The sequence below is a fragment of the Galeopterus variegatus genome, unplaced genomic scaffold, assembly GCF_000696425.1.
Source record: "Galeopterus variegatus unplaced genomic scaffold, G_variegatus-3.0.2 Scaffold313, whole genome shotgun sequence".
Taxonomy (NCBI): domain Eukaryota; kingdom Metazoa; phylum Chordata; class Mammalia; order Dermoptera; family Cynocephalidae; genus Galeopterus; species Galeopterus variegatus.
In genome coordinates, this window is record NW_007726424.1 from 484,294 (window position 1) to 489,378 (window position 5,085).

Genomic DNA, 5,085 nt, shown 5'->3' on the forward strand with positions numbered 1-5,085 from the left:
GCACTGCTACAGTGCGCCACTTGGGAGCGCGGCGGCGCTCCCACCGAGGGTTCGGATCCCACATACAGACCGGCCGCTCACTGGCTGAGCGAGGTGCGGGGGCAACACTGAGGGTTGCGATCCGTTGACGGTCACGAAAAAAGACAGAAAAAAAAAAAGAATATTATGTCCTTGGGCCGGCCCGGTGGCGCACTGCTACAGTGCGCCACTTGGGAGCGCGGCGGCGCTCCCACCGAGGGTTCGGATCCCACATACAGACCGGCCGCTCACTGGCTGAGCGAGGTGCGGGGGCAACACTGAGGGTTGCGATCCGTTGACGGTCACGAAAAAAGACAGAAAAAAAAAAAGAATATTATGTCCAGTGAAGACGTAATTTAAGCATACAGGTAAAAGGCAGTCACTTTCAAACATGAGGTAACTCGAACAACACAGCATGCTGAGCTTTTCTTGGGGAAGAAAGAAAGCTATGTGTATATATGTGTGTTTATTTATACATATACACATAGATAACAATGAAATCCAGTCAAGTAGGAGAGAAATTAAAATTTAAAACTCAGAGGGCCAGCCAATGGCTCACTTGGGAGAGCATGGTGCTGACAACACCAAGTCAAGGGTTAAGATCCCCTTAACAGACATCTTTAAAAAAAAAAAAATTAAAACTCAGGAAGTGAAAAACTGTGGTAAAATAATTTATTCAACAGCAAGTATTTGTCAGTGCCTATTATGTGTCAGACGCTCTCCTAGGCAGTATGGATACATCAGTGAACAAAGCAAATAACTCATCTGCATGCATGAAACTTACATTCTATGAAGTATAGCTGGTTTAAATACGTGACTTTACTAATACTAAGTAACTATGGAAATTATGGTTACAGAATAGAAGGTTAATGTTATAAACCTGAACAAAGGGCCGGCCCGGTGGCGCACTGCTACAGTGCGCCGCTTGGAAAGCGCAGCGGTGCTCCCGCCGAGGGTTCGGATCCCACATACAGACCGGCCGCTCACTGGCTGAGCGAGGTGCAGGGGGCAACACCGAGGGTTGCGATCCCGTTGCCGGTCCCGGGCCGGTACGGGCGCGACACTGAGGGTTGCAATCCGTTGCCGGTCATGAAAAAAGACAAAAAGGAAAAAAAAACCTGGACAAAATAAATATAAGTAAAGTAACTGAAAAATTGTAAAGAGAAGAGAGAAGGGACAGAAAGCATGTAAGTACTAATTTTTCACAAATCATCTACCTTTACTGTTTAAAGATGAAAAGTAGTTTAAACTATTAAGAATGACAAATCCCACTTAGAGGTTTTTGTAATTTCTTAACCTGGAAAGAGCTTTCAGAGAATACCTCTCATGTTAAAGAAAAAAAAAATTCTACTTCATGTTCTTTTGTTGTATCAAATTCAAGTAAAAGCAATTAAAATTTGAACTTTTAAATTAAAGTTAACATCTGTTATACACAGCAGGGTCTAACTAGAACTGCTTCAAGTATTTTCAGTGAGGGAATTTAATACAGGGAATTAGTTATACATATAATCGAAGAGCTAAGACGTCAAACATGATAGTGAGATCAACTCAGTAATTAGTAAGAGCCAGAAGCCACTCAGCCCTTAGGCTGAATGGACTGAGGGAGAAAGCAGTATTTCCTGTACCACAGTAGGGCAAAGGAAACACAGCTACTGTGACGAATATACCCCTGGCTTCTCCCTTTCTCATGCCCTCTAGTCTCCCACCAATCTTTCATTGATTGATCCCAGTCAGACTTCAGCTAACACAGGAGCCAGGAAAATGAAGCTTGCAGGGATCAAATCCCTTGCAGTGTTGATAGAATAGAGGTAAGGCTTCGAATGAGCACATATGCCTTGCAATGAATATTGAGTACCACACTATTAAAGAAGTTTTGCTGCTTATCTACCTAGATAGATATATAGAATGATAGCTGAGTGCGCTCTTTACCTAGTCGTCTTGGTCCATTCAGGCTGCTGTAACAAAATACCATAGACTGGGTGGCTTATAAGAAACAGAAATTTATTTCTCACAATTCTGAAGGCTTGGAAAGTCTAAGATGAAGGTGCTGACATATTTGATGTCTGTGAGGGCCCATTTCCTGGTTCATAGATGGTGCCTTCTAGTTGTGTCCTCACATGGTGGAAGGGGGAAGGCAGCTCCCTGGGGCCTCTTTTATAAGAACCCTAATCCCATTCATGAGGGCTTGGCAGTCATGACCTAATCACCTCCCAATGGCCCCACCTCCTAATACCATCACATTGGTAATTAGGTTTCAACATATGAATTTTGGGGGAACACAAACATTCAGATCATAGGAAAAGTTATTTCTGGAGAGAACAATTTGAGCTGATTCTTGGAATTTTATCCTTTTATTGTTCTGCATTATTTGAGGGTTTTTTAGTTGGGTTGTTTAAAATTTTCACGCTGCATTTTGACAAGCTAACCATTAATGTGTAAGTTTAAAACTATGCTGAATTTACGCAGAGTTCTAAAATTGTAAATATATGCTTTTTCAGTATTATCACAATGTACATTGTTAACCAAGAAAAAACACGTTAGAGAAAAGTAGCTCCAATATTCTGAATTTATTCAGGAATAGAAAATAGAATTATAATTCGGAATGCATACTATGGCGAGCCACTAATGAAAGGGTAAGAGAAAGCTTTTATTAACAAAAAGGGAGAGGTTCACATAAGCTATTTGGTACAGAGTTCATTGATTTTGGAGGCTCTAAGTCAGATTTATCATCAGTTCTTTGGCTGATGTGCCATTACTGGGCAGTTTCTTTTTGAAGCATCATATCTGAATTACTATAGTTCTAAAGAATTCCTTGTGATAAACTTTGTCACAGAAACATGTGCATACATGCAAAGCAGAGATGTGCGAAGGATGCAAAAGACGTGAAGGCATTTGTGATGGGTATTAGAAGGTCCTTGGGAACACTTCTTGTCTTAGACAAACAAGCATGAGTCCCTCTCTTTCATGCCATTTTGGGCTCTATTTTTCTGAGTCCAACAGAAAGTGATTTCATCAGCTTTCACAAAATTAACACAATATATTAATTCTGTGATTGATAAGCTTTTTTTTTTTTTTTTTTTTGTGACCCATAAGGGGACCGTAACCCTTGGCTTGGTGTCACCTGCACCGCGCTCAGCCAGTGAGCACACCGGCCATCCCTATATAGGATCCAAACCTGTGGCCTCGGTGCTCCCAGCGCCACACTCTCCCGAGTGAGCCACGGGGCCAGCCCAGCTTTCTGATTCCCCTCAGGTAAGAAGTTTAAATTAAATTTGGGATCAATTAATAATACACTGTATTCTTGTAACAGCTTTACCTTCATTGCATTGGTAAATAGTTTAGTATGAATCTTTAAAAGGTAATATAGTCACAATGCCATTATCACACCTTAGTCTTTTCAAAAAGTCAATGTCAGGGCCGGCCCTGTGGTTCACTCCGGAGAGTGTGGTGCTGATAGCGCCAAGGCTGCAGGTTTGGATCCTATATAGGAATGGCCGGTGCGCTCAGCCAGTGAGGACCACACCATGCCGAGGGTTGAGATCACCTTACTGATTAAAAAAAAAAAAAAATCAATGTCGTGGGAAAAAAAGGTAGGACGACTTTTCTAGATTAATGAAAATAAAGAAGTTTAACAACTAAATGCAATGCTTCGATCTTCCAGTCAAGATGGCAGAATAGACGGTTCCCAGTGTCACTCTCTCCCACAATCAACCAATTTACAACTATTAAAAAGCAATGACAGCCAAGCTGGGGCCACTAGAGCTCAGGGGAAGAGGAGGAGAGACCTAGGGAGTTCACGAAGGCAGGAAAAACCACTATGAGAGAAAGAAAGGATCACTCCTACCATTTCAAGCCCTGGCCGCTTCAAGGCTGGCCCTTGTGAGCACACAGAGAAGAGCTGGCAAAAAGCCTCTGTTTGCCCTTCGTATGAAGTTGCTTGGAGGGGGCAGGGAGAAGAGGGCCTTGGTGGTCTCCCGGCCAGCAAGACCACTAACAGGGTTCCTATGAACCCACATAGTAGTGAGGAGTCACAGACAACTGAAAAAAGGAGCCATTCAGAGGCTGGTGAGTCATCACAAGGGACTGACACATGGCCCGTCCCATGGGAAGTGTTTGGAGTACAGGGGGTAGGGGAGATGGGCCACTTGGGGAAAACTGGGGCACAGCATGGACAGCTGATCTGACCTCCAATCAGCACAGGCCCATTCAGGAACATAGGACTGCAGGAGTGTAGTTTGCTGAAAGAGTCAGGCCAAGACCAGAGTTTCCACACAACCCAGGTGTAACCTCACAAGACCCAGAAGTGCTTAAAAGGTCAACAATTAAAACCTGAGCCGCATATGGAACCAACCTAAATGTCCATCAATAGATGATTGGATAAGGAAACTGTGGTATATATACACTATGGAATACTACTCTGCCATAAAAAAGAATGAAATACTGCCATTTGCAGCAACATGGCTGAACCTGGATCAACTTATGTTGAGTGAAACAAGCAAAGCACAGAGGGATAAATACTGCATGTGCTCACTCATATGTGGGAGCTAAGAGAGAAAGGAAGGCCAGAAAGAAAGACCACAGTAGTGCCATGATCCAACAGAGGGAGGGAACATTCCTAGGGCTACAAATTGGAGTTGTGGGGAGGGAGGTTGGGAGATAATTGGGAGGGGACAAAAAAAGGGTACAAAAGTAATTTCTGGTAATGGGTATGTCTCCAGTATGAATCTGGCCCTCACATCATGGGCAGGAGGGGAGACAATGAGCTTTGTATCTCATGAATATTCATAATAAATAGATAAATAAATAAATAAATAGAAAAACTGAGCTGCACAAAAAGCCTTCCCCAGAGAATCAGCAGCAAAGCAGTAATTTAGCTCAACCACAGGGCTCAAGTGCTGGTTCCCTTAGGAAGTTCCCCCATTTTAAGAAGTAAACAAAAGACAACAAATTAGCTCCAGTGCAGAGTTTAAGTGGTGGGAACAGTGGATAATCCAACACAGAATTGAAAGAAAAAACAAAATACCCACAGATCAGAGACAAAGTTCTAATATTAATCAGTAAAGGTCT